The sequence below is a fragment of the Mus caroli genome, unplaced genomic scaffold (assembly GCF_978045245.1).
Source record: "Mus caroli unplaced genomic scaffold, Mus_caroli_1 scaffold_12, whole genome shotgun sequence".
Classification (NCBI taxonomy): domain Eukaryota; kingdom Metazoa; phylum Chordata; class Mammalia; order Rodentia; family Muridae; genus Mus; species Mus caroli.
The window spans coordinates 59,465,462-59,485,459 of record NW_028227267.1 but is presented as its reverse complement, the minus strand read 5'-3'; the positions used below and the strand labels follow the sequence as shown (position 1 = coordinate 59,485,459).

Sequence of the window (19,998 nt, the reverse complement as noted above, 5' to 3'; positions counted from 1 at the left end):
TTTCCTTCCTATACACGCTTGCAGTCTATGTCACGGGGAACCAGGTTCCCCTGAGGATCTGTGCTTTCTGTGTTGCACCTCCCAAACTGAACAGCTCAGCAAACATCTGTAGAAGCTCAGCTCCTAAGGACCCCTCCCACCGAGGGAGCTGGTACCTGGCCTTCCCCTGGCGTAGTCTAAACGAGCATCTTCAGAAAAGGGGGTTTATTGCCAAGACAGTAGAGATAAGCAGGGCTCATCTGTCTGCCACAATGACTCGGGCTGGGCCTGGGTTGCACATTGTCAGAGTGATTTCAGCAGAGCCTGCAAGCCATGAAACTCTTACAAACTCCAGATAAGGCCCTTGTCTTTAGAGAGCTTGGAGGAGAGGGGAGGGGGGAGTTGTAGTGATAGTCGCCACTGGAGATAAGGAGAATATATATTTTGTTTAACCAAACCTGTCTATTGGCTAGAGACACCAATGAGCTGGCATCCATCAAATCCTTTTCTGATTTACACGAATACCTGATTCCCTCCGATAAGGAAAAGCGTAAGTCAACACAGCTCTGTTGTCATTGGGTGTTACCTGCCCAGATACTGGAGTTTTTATCTACAGATTCATTCACAGGCTTCCTTCAGCTTTATCTGCAACTTAGGTGTGACCAAACTGTCTTGCATGCGTATGTGCGTATGTGCCTGTGTGCATGCGTGTGTGCCTATGTGTGAGTGCGTGCGCTCGAGAGAGCGCTCACGTGTGTACGCTCAAGTGTGTGTGTGTGTGTGTGTGTGTGTGTGTGTGTGTGTGTGTTCTAAAGGCCTGTGGATGACCACGTCATGAACAAATGCCGCAGGAAAATGGTGACTTGGACACCAAAGAGGAAAAGAGGGAGGTAGCAACACCATGATGGATGTGTTTCATAATCAGCTTAACGCCGCCAACTGTTGTCTACTCCAACAAACTCTGGCCTGCTATCCATCAGCCCTAACTCAGGGAGGACGAGCCCCAGGGCTGCCCTGATAAGAGGCAAAAAACTGTGGTCAATCATCCTACACCTCTGGACTCAGTTTCTCCATCTATGAAGGAGAAAATGATATCCACCGCGTGCGCATCCATCATGAGGATAAATGATCCACATTCCGCCAAGTGATCCTAAGGCAGGAAGGCTGGTGGATTAAATAAAGATTTACAAAGAATCATGTCCGAATGAGGCTTATTTATGAAGTGCTTCAGGAAGGTAACAGATGGCAATGAGGGGGTCCCCAGGGAGAACATACTTTCTGCAACTCCTTTTCCAGAAAAAGAGAGAGAGGGAGAGAGAAAGAACCTCTGTTCCTCCTCAGGGCTTGGGAAGGACATATCTGATAAATCACTAATGCCATCAAGCCAGCTCTCCAGCCTAAAGAGTGACATTTGGGGGCACGGAGATGGCTCACCAGGTATAAGTACTTGCTAAGCAAACCTGGAGACCTGAGTTCAATCCCCTAACCCCACAGTGTCAGGATAGAAGTGACTGAAGACACGCCCACATGCATGAACACACACACACACCCTCACTCACATACATATACTCCAAAAACATTTTCATCAATCATCAGCATAAATAAAAGGTTTTTTGATGCACCATTTGGAAAGAAGATTTAGCAACTGAGAGACAGTGGTAGGAAATGCTAAAACCACTCAGCTGAATACACTATTAAAGTTCTTTATAAAGTTCTCTTGCTTTGTATGCAGCATAGACGTCTATAGATGTGAAAAATTAAACCATGCCCCAAATTTTACCTCCCATCTCTCTCAGTTCCTAAGCCCATTTCCCCAGGAAACAAGCTTAAAACTTAGTCTTTTCAGGCCTTTCTAGGCACAAACCTGAACCCATGGCTTTGTGCTTACCAGTCTGCACACTTGAGAGGGCCAGTGGAAAGTCATGGGTACCACTCTTCAACTGACACTGAAGCAGGGAGGATACACTTCCCACTGAGCCACTAGGAGATGTGCATGAACATCTATCTGTAGGAAGACTGACTCACTAGAGGTCACTAATTCAACATGGCTCCTTATGCACAGCCTTCCAGGTCACTGGCCTCGTGGACACAGCCGGCCACCTCTGGCTTAGTCACAGATCTGTGTGATAGAGGGAGGCTCTGAGACGCCACTGAGTCAGTACTTGTGTGGGACCTGATAAAACAGGAGTTACGGGACAATGGGTGGAGTGGGCATTGTGTCTACCCTTCTGATTCATAGACAGTATTTCTGCTATGCAGAAGTCCACTGCTCTGCGTGACCCCACCAAAACCTGTACTTGTAAAACCTTGATAGTTTCACCTCCGGGTATTGATAATTTCCTGACCTTAACTTTGGAACAGACTATATGAGACAAGTAAACCTATACAAGACCCCACACAGCTCTTCACTAACCTCATTGGCAGGTAATTGAACCCCAAAACATACCTCCACATCTAGGATTGCAAGCTTAGCAACCAGTGAGTCATATATCTTAACTGATGTTATATGGAGGCTAACTTTTAATATATGTGTTAAAACCATCTGCAGTACTGAAGGTTCTTGTGAGTCTATGCCAAGGACCAGTGCTGAGAAGAAAACTGTGTGAGTTGCTTTAACAGAATACATGCTTAAAGTGAAGGAACTGTTAACTAGCATTCCAGTTAACTATCTTTCTAGTATCGCTGTGTTAGACCTCATGACCAAAGCAACTTGGGGGGAGACAGGGGTGGCCCTTCCCTATCAACCAACAATTAAGACATTTCCTCACAGACATGGCCACAGGGCAATCTGACCTGGCAATCCCCCAGTGGAGACTCTCTCAAATACCTCTGGGCTGTGTCAGGTTGACAGCTGATGCTAACTAAGACAACTACGTTTGAAAAACTAAAAAGGCAACATAATAACCCTGAGATATCATCAAGGCAGAAACCCAAAGGCAGACATCACTGCTAAGGTTGAGCAACCTCTACAGAAAGGCTGAGATTGTTAGCACTTAGGCGCCTAGAGGAGAGGCTGGTAGCTGATGCCACACTGCTGAGGAGATGTGATTGACAGACAGTGCCTGCAAGCAAAGAAGCACTAAGACTTAGCTGGTATGTTGCCAGAACTTAGAAGCTAGGGAAGACACTGACAGAGCCAGGAAGCAAAAAAGAAGGGCTCCCCTGATCCCCACTAGTGCTGAGCCCCCTCTATAGCCCCAGTCATGGGTGTCCTTCAGTCTGATCCAAGTACCCCAGGGCAGACGAGAGAAAGGTAGGCTTGAAGCTCAGAGGCTAGAGCTTAAATCTGCATCACCAGTGCAGATTAGTATGGCTTATTTTGCTTTCTTCTTTCAGTCTTTTGTTTTGTTTTTCCAGACAGGGTTTCTCTGTATAGCCCTGGCTGTCCTGGAACTCACTCTGTAGACCAGGCTGGCCTCGAACTCAGAAATCCGCCTGCCTCTGCCTCTGCCTCCCAAGTGCTGGGATTAAAGGTGTGTGCCACCACACCCAGCCTTCTTTCAGTCTTTTTTTTAAAGATAGTATCACTTTGTAGCCCAAAGCGACCTTAAACTTCCTGCCTCTGCCTTCTAAATGCTGACTGAAGGCAGGCACCACTGCACCTAACTTCTCTCTAGTTTCCCTTCCATTTTCCCTACAGTAGCATGTTGACTCGCACCTAGAGAAAACTGACAGTGCCATCTTTCTTTATTCTCATCAAAGCTGAGAATGAACCTTCTGCTTTTCAGCCTTAAATCATGCACTTAATGCTACAGTTGATTCAGGTCAGACTTCTTATCACATTATAAAACTACAGTCTAATGTCTACTAAGAGGTTAATTTTAACCAGGAAAAGATGCTACATTTTATTAAATGTCTTTCTACTTTTCCCTAATACTAGGCCACTAATAGGTCTACTCATAGTTTAATAGCACATCTCTTTTTTAGAGAAATAGAGAAGACTGTTAGGGAATAGAATAGTGTGCCTTTTCCCTTTTTTTTTTTAAGATTTATTTATTAAGTATTATATGTAAGTACACTGTAGCTGTCTTCAGACACTCCAGAAGAGGGCATCAGATCTCATTTCGGGTGGTTGTGAGCCACCATGTGGTTGCTGGGATTTGAACTCTGGACCTTCAGAAGAACAGTCGGGTGCTCTTACCCACTGAGCCATCTCACCAGCCTGCCTTTTCCCTTTTAATGTGTAGACTCTTAAAGGGATGTCTAACTACCAAACAGACAGATGATCTAAGCAGAAAGAAGATTCAGGATGTGCTCATTTGTACAGTTAACAGCCCTGGGTTATTTTTGTGTGTAGCTCCATGTTAGTCAATACTCTTTCTGTTTTAAGTATCAAAACTGATTTTCAGATTAATCTAATAGGGGGTTAAGGATGTAGCTCCATTGGTGGAGCATGTGCCCTAGGTGCACAAGGTCATCATTTGGTCCTCCAGCATGTAGGTGTGCCTGTGTGTGTGTGTATGCATTTGAGTGTTTGACCTAATACCAGCATTGTCGATTTTAAGGATTTCAAATATGCCATTGTCCCCTTAAAGATGTGCATTCTACCAACTTTGCAATCCCAGTATACAAAGTGATTTAAAAAAAAAAAGATTTGATTGTTTTTATTTTATGTATGTGAATGTTTTAACTGTATTTTGTGTCTGCATTACCATTTGTGCGACTTGCACTGTTAGAACCCAGAGAAGGCACTGATCTCCTGGAATTGAAGTTACAGATGGTTGAGAGCCATGATGTGGGTGCTGGGAATCGAACCACGTCCTTCCAAAGAGCATCCAGTGCTCTTAAAAGGTGAGGTGCCTCTCCAGCCCTGACAGATGGAGTTTATTTTCATACTTATCTTTGGTTAGAGTCCGAAGAATATTCTGCATTCATCTTGAAATTCTCCAAATGTAGGGCACTTGTCCCTAAGCCCCAGAGAAGGATGGAGATGATCACACTGCTTGAAAATAGCAGAAAAATCATGTGTAGGGAGCAGTGTCACCCCCAAAAGAAGGTTTCTTGGTTATTAACATGGAAATTTCCAGCTGGATTTTGCCCCTAAAGACCTTGTGTTCCAGGAGAAGTAACGAGATGAACCCTAGTACAAAATTTGTTCATGAACACACGAGACAGGAGGCTGGAAGCTTTCATGGCTGAGCCTTTACCTTGGAAAGACATTGGCCTGCCAGGGATGCCAGTAGAGTGGGATCATTGAGATGCTGATCTGGTACCCCAAGTGCCTGGAGGGAGGGGCTAGGATAGAATGACTTATGTGGGGAGAGTCCCAGGAGGGAGTTCAAAGGAAGGAAGGCATAAAAAAAACATCTCCTGCTCAAACGCATGGGCCTTGAGGAGGATCAAACGGGATGAGAGATGGGAACACCGTCTGCTGCTGCACAAATCGCTGTTCCTATTACTCAGCTGAAAGTGTTACTAGAGTATCCCCAACACAGTCGAGAACACGAGGGGCAGATCAGAGTCAGCCATGCACAGCACAAAGGCAAGAGCGGTGCCAAAAGATCTGAATGCAAGACCTTCCTTCAAAGTTAGGTACAAAGGTCAGAGAACACATATGGAGCTAGGCGATGTTAGTCATACAGCCCTTGCCTGGTATGCACAGGGCCCTGGGTTCCCTCTCTCTCTCTCTCTCTCTCTCTCTCTCTCTCTCTCTCTCTCTCACACACACACACTGGGGGCAGGCATTTAGTAAGTTCAGTTATGAAGTGTCTCACAACGCTCATGTTTTGGGGTTGGTTCCTATCAGTGGATCTAATCCTTGAGAGATGATTTGCACATTTGATGACGTTACTAGGAAATGACTGGAAAGTAGAAATTGGAGTCACCCTCGGAGGAAGTAGTCCACTGAGCCCTCGAAAGACTTACCTTCTGTCCTCCTGAGCCCCTCTTTCCCTCTGCTTCCTGGCTCCTACGAGGTGGACCACCATGCTTCTATGACCTTTCCATGCTATGCCACAACACAGGCCCACAGTGGTCAGATCAAGTGGCCATGCACTGCAAACCGAGATCCAAGGTAAATCATTCCTTCTTTTAGATAATTTCCTTTGGAGTTTATCACAGTCATGAAAAGCTTCCATAGCACCAGTCCAAGGGTCTTCAGTGTCAATGATCAGAAGCAAGGAATTAGACATTGGTACTGGCCCCATAATCTCGGGCATACTAACACTACTGCACTACAAATGTTAAAAGCATGAATTGTTATCTCAGTTCTAAAACAAAAACAAAAATGAAACAAACCAAAACACCAGTGTATGGCAGGCTACAGCAGAGCGCTAACGTCAGTCTGTGCAAGGCAGGTATAGAGTGAAGTGAGACCCTAACCCTGACCCTGTCCTCAAGTGAATACTTCAGGGACTTTAGAAAGTTCTGGAGCCACTGATTTCTTCCAGAAGCACAGGAGCCAATAAAGTGCCACACACTCAATTTAGCCACTCAGGGCACCCTGGTCATGCCACAGCCATGTCAGCAGTTCAGAGATGACTGTCAACTACACACAGAACAGCCTGATCCTAGACCTTCAGACATCGTGACCCACTGACACTTGCCCAGCAGCTATGCATGGGTTTCCTGCCTTGGACACAAGTTGACATAGGTGCAGCAGGATCCCCCATACCAGTGCAAACTTAATACTATTCCTGTTGCTATGACTGGTATCCGACATGAAGCAATTTAGGGGAGGGGGGATTTATTTCAGCATACAGTCTAAGAAGGGATGCAGGTTAGCCACCATAGTAGAGAAGGCATGGCTACCGGAGCATGAGGTCCACAGCCAAGAAGTAGAGAGAGAACAGGAAGGAGGATCAGGCCAGAATTTTTTTTCTAATGTTGGCTTTAGCTCTTATCTATTTTATTTATATACCGTATTATTTTATTTATATACCGTATTATTTTATTTATATACCGTATTATTTTATTTATATACCGTATTATTTTATTTATATACCGTATTATTTTATTTATATACCGTATTATTTTATTTATATACCGTATTATCACGAAGTTGCTTGCCAGTTATCAAATATTTCCATGCCCCGCTTTTCACATCTGTATGGCAGAACAGTATCAGCTAATGTATAACATTGTAAAAATTGGACCCTCAATAATGCTAAGTCCTTTCATCCTTTCCGATTCTAGTACAAAACCTATTGCCTTTTCTATTTATTATTATTGGATACAGGCAAAAAAATCTTAAGGCCGGTCTCCAGCGATCCACTTCCTCCAGCAAGACTCCACCTCCTAAGGATTTCGCAACCTTCTGAAACAGAGCCACTAGCTGGGGACCAAGTGTTCAAACCATAAAACCCATGTTGCCCATCAATAATATTCATGATAATAGCCCAACTGTCCATTTTTAAAGATTCATGTATTTATGTTATGCATGAGTACACTGTCGCTGTCTTCAGGCACACCACAAGAGGGCGTCAGATTCCATTACAGGTGGTTGTGAGCCACTATGTGGTTGCTGGGAATTGAACTCAGGACCTTTTTTTAATGTCAAGAACCACAGACTATGAACAGTAAAACTTACTACCATGCCTATTTTATAGACTTTAGAACTGTGGCTTAAAGATATACATTGATGCCAAGCATGATAGGGCACGTCCTTAGTCTCAGCACTTGGGAGAAAGAGACAAGTAGGTCTCTGTGAGTTTGAGGCCAACCCGGTCTACATAGCGAGATCCAAGATAGTAAAGGCTTTGTAGAGAGAGCTTGTCTCAAAAAACAAACAAACAAACAAACAAACAAACAAACACACTAACAAAAAGGTATCCACTAAAGAGCTCATACAGATGAAGAAATGTAATTTCCAGAGGCTGTCTCTTAAGTCTGAGACCAAGGTGAGACCTTCAAGGGTAAGGACAATCCTGTTAGGGACATTGAAACTTAAGAGCTGTCTAGAGAGGGGGAGAGGATAAAAGGCCAGAAGGTTAGAATAAGTCTCACTTCCTACCTACTCTACTTTTAAGCAATGAACATGCAACATGTTGATAAGATAAACCAATAAAAAGTGGGGGGGGGTGGTATGCAAGAGTGTGTGTGTGCGCGAGGGTGTGGGGGGGTGTGAGTGTGTTTGTGTATGTAGGTATGTGTGTGTGTGTGCAAATGTGCTCATGTATGTACAAAGGTATGTTTGTGTGTAAAGGTGTGTTTGTATGTGTATGCAGGTGTGTGTGTGCATATGCAGGTGTGTTCATTTATGTATGTGTGCACTGGTGTTCTTGTGTGTGTTGAAAGAACATGGAAGAAGAACTTTTGATGGGGCTTTCTAAATCTCTCTAGCTTCTCATTTGGGTCTTGGTCTTTGGATGGGGGTCTCATTATAAAGTCTAACCTGACTAGAATTCATTATGTAGACCAGTCTGGCCTTCAGTCCACAGCAATCCTCCTGCCTCTGCCTCCCAAGTGCTGGAATTATAAAAGAGCACTATCATACAGGCTCAGATGTGGGTCCACATGACTAAGTGTCTTTAGTACCAATATACCGCTCTGCCAACCTCATGGTCTTCCACTTCTGGCTTGTCCTTCTGGACTTAGGGGAAAAGCACAGATTCAAGCTGCCTTCCCTGGAGTTAGGCAAAGGGAGTCTTATCACAATCTCATCTAGACATCACTAGGCAATGACTTCCCTCTTCTCAGAATCACACTGGTCTAGCTGTGGCCATAGAACCACAAACTTAACCAAAAGATAGTGGAATGTCAGGACTTCCCAAAATATGTGTCATTAACTGACCCTTCTTCTTTTGACAGGATCTCATTTAGTTCAGGGTGGTCTCAAATTGGCTAAGTAGCTGAGGATGACCTTGAACTCCTGGTCTCCTGCCTCTACCTCCCAAGTGCTGGAATTACAGGACAGGCCACCACACCCAGTCTTCATGGTTCCCTTAAAAAAATTAATAATATTTTTGGAGCACAAAAAAGGGTATATTTTTCCTGATTATTGTAAGGCCTGCAAGGCTATGGAAAGCCTAAATTCCTGTGGTCTCACAGAGATGGCAGGGCTAACAGTCTCTGGCTGTTTCCTGTGGGAGTTCTCTCAGCTCTGACAACATTCTGGAAAGAACTTCACATCTGACCACCTCCTTGGCTACCAAACTTCTCTCTTCCAGAACTCCTCAGAAGGTCTGCCGTCTGCCCCTCAGTGGGACACCAGCTGAAGTGAGTGTGTACATTGCTGCTCCCACTAAGGAAAGGAGAGACCCTCTCCAAGTTTAGATGAAAACTCTATAAAAGGCAGAAAGTATTGTAGCAGCTATTTACAAAAGGACATACAGAGTTACCAGCTGGAAGGGCAACTCCGCTTCTGGGGATAATCACAAAAGAAAGGAAAGCAGGGCTCAGCAAAGATGGTGTGCAGTGTTAAGAGAGTATCTGTCTCAATGGTTACAAGTAGCAAGATCCTCCCCAGGCAAGAACACCAAGTGCTTGATGCTCTTGAATCAATCTGCTATTGAACACCAATAGCAGATGCTTAGTCCTGAAAACATATATGCAAGGAACATTATACAGACGATGCAGGTTCTTACTATTTAGGAATATACATAAGTAGAGAGACGTAGATATATATACATATACCTATATACACACACACACACACACGAACACACACCTTTGCATGTAACAAAAATTAATGAAAAAACGGTTACGACTGTGAAAGAGAGCAAGGAGGGGTATATGGGAGGATTTTGAAGGAGGAAAGGGAAGGAGGAAATGATGTAATTATATTATAATCTCGAAAAGTAAAGGAAACCATTTTTTAAAGTTGGCGACAGCTCAAACATCTGTCAACAGATGGATAGAGACATAAAATGTGGTCTGCACACATGGGCTAGCATCATTTGGCCTTCAAGAGGATGGAAACGCTAGTGTGCGCTGCAATGTGGATGAAGTATGAGGATGCAGTGCTAAGTGGGACGAGTCAGTTATAGGTGTCTGTGGTCATCAAACTCATACAAGAAGAAGGCAGAGGGGCTGGGGATGTGTTGTGTGAGTGCTTACCATAGAACCACAGGCTGGACCACAGAATGGTGGGGTTTAGATCCCCTCAAAACACATAAGAGCTCTGTGTGTCTTGTATGAGGCTGAGTTTGATCCCCAGGACTGTCAGTTTGATATGGTGACATGTGCCTATAATCACAGCTGGTGGCTGAATCAAGAGTTCCAGCTCATGTTATTTGACAACTTTAAAGCCAGCCTGTGCTAAAAGAGACCTGGTCTCAGGACAAAGAAAAGAAAGGAGGGAGGAAGGAAGGAGCAGGGCCAAGAAGGTGCATGCCTGTAATTCTAGCACTCAGAATGGGAGGCAGGAGGATTGGATGTTCAAATCCAGCCTGAGCTACGTAGCAAAATCCTGTCTCAAATTAAAACTGGGGGACTAGAGAGATGGCTCAGTGGTTGAGAACACTTGATGCTCTCTCAGAGGAACAGAGCACCCTTGTTGGTGGTTCACAACCACCTGCAACTCCAGCCTCAAACAAAGATACATACACGGACACATAACAAAAGCCAAAAATAAATCTATTTTTAAAACGGTAAAATGGGGGCGGGGTGGAGTTTAATAGTAGGGCTCTTGCTTGCTTGGCATGTTCCTGGCTTGGGTTCAACTCCAGTAATGAAAGAGAGAGAGACAGAGACAGAGACACAGAGAGAACCAGTGAGACAGAGATAGACAGGCAGAGACAAAGAGACAGAGGAAGGAAGGAAAAGAGACACACAGACAGAGAGGGAGGAAGGGAAGGAGGGAGGGAGGGAGAGAGAACGTGTCTGGAGGGGGATATGGTTGTATAGAAATGTCCTTAATGCCACTGACCCCTGCGGATTAAAGCAACTGAAGTAGTAACATTTGTGTTGTGTTTATTTTATAATAACCACAGTAGAACCCACGTGACCAAAGCACTGGGCTGGTGACAGTAAGCCGGCTGGACAGAGAAGGCCTGCGCCTCATCATGTTCAGCTCACTCTTCAGGAATTTTAATGACCTGACGCTTCAGGGAGTTTTACATGAACATCTTCCTATTGAGTAGTTTCTGCAAGTCATATGGTAAGGGCAACACATAGAGACGGAGGGCCATGGTGGACACCTTATTCATCACTCTGCAAATACGCATAACAAACTTCTTGGAAGGGAGGGAGATGCGGTCCTGTCTCTTTCACATCTTCCCCTTTTCCTCCAGGCCTTCCTTCACCTCTCTCTTCCGGCGCCTATTTTCTCCTGGTAGACACCCCTGACCTTTCAATTCTAGGTTCTTGTTCTGCATTTGGAGATCAGGAATAACTTGTCTGGATTCTCTCCACTATTCAGGGACTGTTTCAAGGACCCCGGGGAAACTAAGAACTGGGAAATGCATTAAAGTATGCCGGCATTATGTTTATTCTTCTTGTTATTATTAAGAGGTTCCTCTGGGAGACACCAACTCCACAGGGGCCATCTACCCTGAGTAAAACCAGAGGGATCTGTTTGCCTGGTTCCCACGCTCACTCTGTGAACCTTTCTCCATGCCTAACCCTGCGTTCCTGGGTCACTTGGGGGGCAATGGAGCACCACATCCCTAGGAGTATTCAACAGAGCTGACAGTCACCTGGAAGAAGATTCCTGCTCAGGGAAGGAATAATTCCAATTCTCTTCCTATGCTAAGAGGCCACTGGTTATCACATGTTTAGGACTCAACTGATGGGGAAACCAAAGTGGGTTCCATAGTTCCCTTGCTCCATGACTTGGCCACCTCTCTGAGTTTGGGGTACCTCACTCAAGGTCTTAACCTACACTCTGGAGGATCTGCTGCCCCTGGTGCTAACCAACAATGCTCTAAAACATCCACTGTTTTTCACTGCCCCATAGGCTAGGCAATAGGAGGGTCTCCTCCCCTCTGGCCTGTAGAACCACTTTTCTAAGGGCAAGCCTCGGGTACAGCAGTAGGTTGGGGGAGGAGCATTCTCCCAGTAAATGATGATGCCCTAGGAGTGTTCCGCCTGTGTGCAGTCCTTCTGAGTGACCTTGGGCAGACTCGGCAGAACCTCCTGGATGTAGATTTGCTTAAAAAAAAAAAAAGACCAGCCAGTGCTTTATGCTCCGACAGGGCTTCCTTCCACTTCCACACGTACCAACGTACCAAGGAGAAAAAGCCAGCCACCAGCCACGGGACTCGGGACTCGCTGAATTAATGAATCACTTCTCTTATCTATTTTTTGCTGTTATCTAATTCTGAGAGGGAAGCCGGGAGCAGAGGGAGTTGGGAGACATAGCTCACAACGTCTCCCTCCCACCCGGCTGAAACAGGCTGGAATCTCTGGGCCTAGAGGCTGATCTGTCCCTAAAAGCTGGCCTCCGACAAGCTTGGAAGAGCTTCCACCTAGGGTGAGTCACCTCCAAGTGGCTCTCCTGCCACAGGAGCACTGTGCATGGTAGAGAGGAACCTAGGAAAGAGGGAACAGAAAGGCTTCCAGGGCACCCACCCAGGTTTTGTGGGGTGGGTGCTGGGAGTTCTTCAGCCTTTGCCTAGAGGAAAGAGAATAGATATTATTCTAGGACAACCTGCTGAGGTTCTCTCTCTCTCTCTCTCTCTCTCTCTCTCTCTCTCTCTCTCTCTCTCTCTCTCTCTCTCTCTCTCTTTCTTTCTCTCTCCTTCCATCTCTGTTATTCTTTCTTACAGTTGGCTGGCATTTTAGTTTCTCTATTTCCTTGTTCATTGCCTGATTCCTGTAGTTGGAAACTAATGGCAATGGTTGGTCGCCACCCCACCCGAAAAAACCAGGGGAGTGGATGCAGGCTGACCACAGAGGCCAAGCAGATTGAAGCAGGTGCCACTGGGCCTTTGCAAATCGGTTTGCTGGGGTCCCCTATGGTCACCCGTGTCCTCTGGAGGATTCAGGCAAGTCCTTCCCAGCCAGGCCACAGTTCACCCTGGAAGCTTTGGGCCAGAAAGTGTGCAGCCGATCCCCACTGGGCTGTATTGGTTAGTTGTGAATGGTTCTTTAGGGATTTGTGCCTCCTTTTCTTTGCTCAAGCAGGGCAAGGGTCAGCCAGCTGCTGTGTGGGTTTGATTTTCATTGATTCCAGGGTCGGTGTCTAGCTGGGTAAAGATGGGTCCTGTAGGTGTATGGAAGCAAGCATAAAGCATGCTCCCCGTTCACTCTATGTGGGGAGAAGCCTGGGGCTGTGTGGACTTTTGCAGCTGAGTCAAACCCACCTCTCTCTCCTTCTTCTCAAGACAGGGGTGGTGGGTGCCGAACTTTGAATCCTATTATCCTAGGAAAGAGCTGAATAAGGAGAGTCAAGACAGCAGTAGTCTCTTTGAGAACAGGACTTGGAATAAGGAAGCCAGCGGCCTTGGAAGAACTGCAAACAACTCAGGTCCTTCCAGGCTGGCAGCATTACTGTCCAGACCTCCTCCACTTGCTCAAAGGCTGACAACAGACATCTGGGCATTTTTGATACTGGTACATCTTCTAGCACTTGGTAGGCTTTGGTGTCCAAGTGTCTAGATTCCCTTGTACTGGTGCAGGACACATTGCCTCTGCAAAGTAGAGATTATATTCCCCTGCAGTCAGTCCCTCTACCCCAGAAGCTAGCATGGACTTCCAGCAGTAAACTCAAAAGCTACCTGGAAACTTACCCTTCCCCTCTACCCTGTACTGTCAGCACACCACTTATTTCCTCCTATTCTCATCCCCCAGTGCTCTCAAAAATTTTTTTTTTAATTTAAAAAAAATTGAAGTGAAAAAGGCATAAAAAAATACATATACTGATTAAAGGAAAACCTTACTGTAAGGCTTGTATGACTTATGGTCACTTGTGTTCATTGTCCACATTGTTGGTATTGCTGTTTAGTAGTTGCAAATGGTTAGTTTCTGCTATCTTTATTTTGATAAATCAGTCTAGGGCAGATGGTATTTGAAAGCTCCCCTTTGTGAGCTTGTGTTTTACGGGCTCATTGCCATGGGTTTCGCTCTTCTAGGAACATGTTCTGAACATGTTTTTTGTAGTTTTGTATCGCATTTAGTGGGATCTTAAAAACAGTGTTTTGTGATTGGCACAAAAGAAATCCTCATGAGCTGGTCCCCGTTGTGTCTCTCGGGGCCAATCAAATACCCATTTCCAACGGCTTTCTAATGCCTGGTTCTGTTTGCACAGGAAGGGAAGTCACGGTTTGCACCCGTGAAGTCTGGGGAGGTTCAGAGCTGGGAACTGCCCAGAGGAAGGGGTTCGGGGCTACAGCCATCAATCTCCAGTTGTTTAAACATAACGCTAAGTGGAGACTCGAGGCAATTATCCGAATAATGGGGGAGGGGCACTTTCACCTGCATTATCCGGATCGAAAGTGCGGTGTGGTGACAAATTCGGGGCTTTTTAGGCCCTGGTGGTTCTCAGCGGTCTGGCTTTTCTGTCGGTTCTGCAAAGGAAATTAAGGGAGATTTCTAGAAAGGCTTGACAGGCTATCCTGCAAGGGGGGTGGGGGGGAAGGCTGGGGGCGCCGCGGGACTCCCGGATCTTGGGTGATAAAGGCAGGGGGCAGATCTAAGATCAACAAACCTAGCGGCGTCAGGCTTGGGCAGAGGGTAAGAAAGTTCAGAGATGGACGCCGGAGAGAACCACAATCCAATCGGTGGGTCAAAAGAAAAAGAGGTGGGGGCGTCGAGCGGGGAGGGAGTAGGGGCGCGGCCGAGAGTCTTCTTGCCTGTAGACCGAGGGCCCCCAAGTGTCTGGCGGCGGGAGGTGGGGGTAGAAACACCACCACCAGTTAAGTTTCTCAGGGGACAAAAAGTGGCACTCTTTAAAGGGGTGGATGCAATGTGGGTAAGAAGATGGGGACTCTAAATAATACGACCTCAGAAAAAGCCTCTGCACTGCCCAACGAGACAGAACTGTCTCCAAGTGAGAGAAGTTACAAATGAAGACCGTATTATTAATGTTGTCTAGTTAAATTCTTGATGTGTGTCCCTAGGTAGCTCACAAACTCTTCTTGCGTCCTTGATTGGCTTTTTTCCCTCACTCCCCGAACGAAGAGGAGAAAGATGGGAGAAATATGCCCAAAGTCTAGCTGAAAAGCTGAGGCTAGTCGCTGAGTGACTCCTCTTCAGATTAAGTCTCTCCTCGAGGCCCCGCGATCCAGGCACGCAGCCCGCGGGCAGATTGCGCGGATTGCCCGCGGAGCCTGGGCTTCGCTGGACCTCCCCACACTGAATCTGAGTTGTGGAGGCGAAGCCGGGCGGCCCGGTGGAGCAAAGTGACAAAGGCTGAGCAGGGTCCCTTTCTCAAGGCTGGGAATGTCCCCGCAAACGGGGTTCGCTACCACTTTCCGAGCCCAGCTCACCGCTTAGCTCTGGGTAGAAAATCCGATACCAGATTGCTCCTTTCAACCCTGGTGGCCCAAGTCTCTTTGGGGAGGGGGCGGGGATGGCGAATGGATGGGTCGTGGCTGAAGAATACTAGCTAGTCCGCTTCCTTGCTCGCAGGGTTGATGGGCTAGGAAGCTCGGTCTACGGGCAAGAAAGTTCCAGCCAAGACCACTCTTGTGACCTACCTGGGCCATCGTGCTTTGCGCCTGAAACTCCTTGGCAGAACAAAGCCCATGAGTCGGATGACCTGGGTCCGTAAGAAGAGCGGGCATTGTACCTGCTGCCCTCTCTTGCACCTCTCCAGGTGTCCTAAGTGGTACCCAAGAACTCCTCTCCAGGGCGGCTTCCTTTTCCCGCTTGGGGTTTAATAATAAAGACACTGAGGCTTCTGTATAGTATAATGCTGTTGGCCTGTTTGCTGGGGCAGTCCCTCCGCTAGCTCACCAGACTCAACCCGACTTCCTCCGCCACCGTGGCTCTCCACGCGGCTCTCTGTTCTACCTCTCTGCCCTGCTCCCGAACTCTTAGGAAACTTGGTACCCATTTCTTCCTACTTTGCGTCCGCCCTAAAAGAAAAAATGCCCAGCCAAAGTTGCTCGGTGGTAGCCCGCTTCCACAGAAAGGAGGGAGAGAAGCGTAGGTTTAGGGGTGATTTAGGTCAGTGTAGTAGCTTTCCAAGCTTTCCCTCAAATGTGCCTCCAACTTGACTGTTCTCAATACCCCTAAGGAAAAACATTCAGTGGAAGGGTCTTAGCCACCCTAGATCCATGCCACTATACACATAATCATTCAGGTCTTTCTCTGGCCGAGTTTAGTGCAATATTGAGGGAGTCACGATTAACACCTTAATACTAGGTAGGGTAAGGAGCCGATTGATGAGTGGCCAGAGAAACTGGGACTAAGGAAAATTCCTTCCTTTATCTGGATTCTTGGTTCCGGCCTCCCGCAAATCAGAACTGTCTTTGAAGATGTATATTTCTTGAACTTCGGGGAGTCTGGCTTGTCTAGAAGAGCGGAGTGACTTGGCATCCGCGTGCGGTCATTCAGGGAAGGACACTGTTCCTCTATTCGCAACCCGATTCTTAACAAAACTCCGATCTTGGTAAAATTTCGATCTTAATAAAATTTCTGGCAGAGCCTCACAGTGCGGAGCATAGTGAAAAACTAGAGTGGTGGCTGCAAACACACACACACACACACACACACACACACACACACACACACTCACACACACACACACACACACACACACACACACACACACACACACAGAGTTACCCCTAAGCAGCTACATCACTGAAGTTCAGTGAAGGCAGAGTGAGCGCCAGCACTGGTCCCTGGACCCAATGCTGTTGTTTCATTGGATACCGGGAAAGGGTGCTTCTGCCCTCTGCGCATCCTCTCCCCCCCCTCCCGTCCCCCCTCCCGTCAGACTTAGGAGCGTCTTTATTCATTCTGTACAATCTGCTTAGCCTGATTTTCTCCTTTCTCTCCCCCATCTCTCCTTCTTCCTCTCCTTCTCCCTCCTCTCCTCTCTCTTACTCTCTCTCCTACTCACCACCCGTCCCTCCATTCTTCCCCATCCCCTCTTCTAACTCAGCTCAAGAATTTTCCTCCTCTGGCTTAATCGAAATTGTTTCCTTCATTTGATTCCCTTTCCTCCAGTTTTGCTCCTTAACTCGTTTACTGCCTGCCAGTTACCTTCAAATACATATTGCCTGCCTTTACATTTCCCTCTGGAACCGACCGGGTCATTCCTCTTCCTCTGGGACATCATCCCCGCTCTTTATGATAAATTTGTCTTGTTCATTTTCATGTGTTACTCCCCTTGCATTGGATGAATCAAAAGCTTTCTTATGGTGAATTATCATCTCCATTTCAATTTCTAAATATCAAACTACATCGTAGCTAATTCGTTTTCTCTTAAGGAGTTTCTGAGGCTTCTCCTCCTGCCCAAATAACTATAACACTATAATAACTTTCCGATGGCTCCTCAGTAGTGTTTTTTTTTTTTTCAAAATTGGGTAGTAATGTGAAAAAAAAAAAAAAACCGAGGCCAGATGCTTTATCCTGCCAAGGTATTTATTATGGCTTCCCACTAACTCCAGAGATTTACAGGAAAATGATAGGATGCAAGTGGATAACTACCCTTGTTCACCAGCTAAGATTATATTTGCTTTCTGTTAGATCTCTGTAGCTCTATCATAATAATGATAGAACAATTAGCTGTTCCTTGCAGATACCTAATGATTTTGAGTGCTCCTTATTTGCTTTATGTGGGATTTGTTGTTAGATCACACATGAGCATTTTTATAGAATAGTAGATGAGTTGTGCTCGCAGAAAGTGACTGGAGGCAGAAACATTAGCCTCTAAGCTGAGAAACGGAAAACATTTTCTCTTAAGAATCAATCAAACAACAACAACAAAAATCATTAACTCTTAAGAGAAATCTATAACAAACTTTTATATAACCAAGATCATTATCCAAGTTCGGCGCCTCCATCCTTTAATCCCAGCCCTGAGGAGGCTGAGGCCACAGGGGCACCAGGATTTGAGGCCAGCCAGTCTGGGTTACAGATTAAGGACCACCCCATCTCCAAAACAAACAAAAACCAGAAAGAAAGGAAGGTAGAAAGACTGCTGGCGGGTTGAAATTTGACGTAGGGAAATCAGAAGGGGAGCCAAGCATGAACTCCGCCGAACACCGTACTCTACTCTCTCATGATCTGAAACAGCAAAAAGGAAGTTGAACCCGACGCTGGAATTCTTAAACACTGCTCAGGCAAAACATGAAGGGTTATTGGGGGGGGGGGGCAATGTCTCAAAGTGTTTCTAGACCCTTAACATTGACAAGCAGAATCGAAAAGTTCTTGTATTTAGACTTACTCCTGAAGCCCCACAGACGGCACCAACCCACCAGAGCATGAACTACTGGGGGCCGGGTGGGGAGTGGGAGAGACTTAGGGTTTAGGGGCTGTTCTGGGAGCCCAAGTGAAAGGGCCTTAGTGTTCTGCGCTCTCTTAGCAATCTCTCTGGGTTTTTTGTGCCTTCCTGGTTCCCTTGTGTTCGACCACCACCACTCCCGTCACCACCACTGCTGGGGGTTTGCCTCTACTGTTGATAACGGAAGGGCTGCTATCTAATCTGGCCGGCACCAAGAACAATCCATTAGCCCTCAGTATTTAGCATTTATCCGGGGTGGGGGAGGAGGAAAAGATTATGCTGCCTCATCCTACTGCAGCCTGAGTTGTGCCTCTGAGGAGAGAGGAACGAATGAAACTCAAAAAAACTCACCAGGAAAACTGTGTCCCCTGGTGCTGATAAATTATATTTTCTATACCCCTTTGAGTTGGAGGGGTAGTTTTTCTTTTAAAGAGATGTATATGCTCTTACTTTAGGTGTGAAAGATCCCATTTTTCACCCAATGTCCCTTAGAGCGGCAGAGATGGGAATCCGTCCAGTCATTCATTCATTCGTTCGTTCATTCATTCAGCAAACATTTGCAAAGCTTCACTCCACGCCAAGCCTTGTGCCTTGTACTGACAGGTTAAATTATTTGCCCAAGATGAGGGTTATGCTGACAACTGGGGCGGGACCCTAAATCAACTATTGCAGTCCTGTGACTGACCGCTTCTCTTCCCCCAAGGCACACAAATCGGAGCCATGGGGAGTGGGAAGGGCTTCAGAGGTTATCTGGTCCAGCCTTCCATTCAATTCAAGAATCCCCTCCCCAGAATGCCAGAGAGCAGGCCCCTGACTCTGCCCTCCACCAGCTACCGAGAGGGAAGAGCAGCTTACTGGGGTTCCCATTCCAGAAAGTGGTGTAGCAGTCCAAAGTCTTCAGCTGAGCCATGATCTAGGCTTGCTCTTGCCTAAGTTCAGAGTGCCAACCCTCGTCTACTGCTGTGGTTCTGTGTGCCTGGCTCCTCCAAGAGCCAGAGGTTACTAATTCTCCCACCTATGCATCCTTGCTTCTCCCCTCCAGTCCTGGAAGTGGAGATTCCGGAATTGATGGCACTTTCCCCCTTGAAACCTGAAAGTGGGAAGGGCCTTGGCCAAGCTGCTTTTCCTTGGTTGCCCACAGGGGATGCATGTTGCCTGCTCAGAGAAAGCCCCAGGTAGTAGCCAAACAATGTCCAGAGGCTGGATTCTAGATCCAATATAGCTCAGTGACTGGCTAGGTGACCTTGGAGAAGTTATTTTTGTAGCATATTCTAGAAATAAGATGCATGCATGTGCTCAGTAGCTTAGCCTGCCACATTTTGCAAAGATAAAATTGATCTCTAGAAGTAATCTGAGGTTACAAAAAAAAAAAAAATGTATAGACAACAAAGAACATTCTGGAAGCTTTTCTACCACTTTACTGACTGGTTATCTTAGGCAAATTACCTTTAAAAAAAAAAAAAAGACTGTGTTTCAGTTTCCTGTGTTTTAAAGTCCTCCTAAACCGGTCTGCAGACAAGCCTCTGGGTCCCCAAAATAGTCCATAGTTGACACGGTGACATGGTAAAAAGTCTTCAGCTAGACATTAATAGCCTCGTTGGTTTTTGTCTTTCTCTCTGATTTTTTCCTCTCTAAACTTATGACTTACAAATTTTTCAGATATCAAATATGTTCAATAAGAAGCAGACGATATCCTAAGTCCACGAGCATTATCTTTAACTGTCTTATCCAAAATTGGGAAT

The 19,998-nt window shown here is 46.2% G+C and overlaps 1 protein-coding gene across 2 annotated transcripts in view; it reads left to right on the top strand.

Annotated features, from left to right (window-relative positions):
* Window positions 1-12,010: 12,010 nt before the first annotated feature.
* Gata4 (GATA binding protein 4) overlaps window positions 12,011-19,998 on the top strand; it is a 73,036-nt gene continuing 65,048 nt past the window's right edge. Inside the window, exon 1 of one of the 2 annotated variants that reach the window (XM_021182271.3) lies at window positions 12,011-12,331. The gene's annotated coding sequence lies outside the window, so the exon portion shown is untranslated. Of the gene's footprint in view, window positions 12,332-14,527; window positions 14,580-19,998 lie in introns of those variants that run through there. The other variant, XM_029468949.2, reaches the window with a different exon arrangement.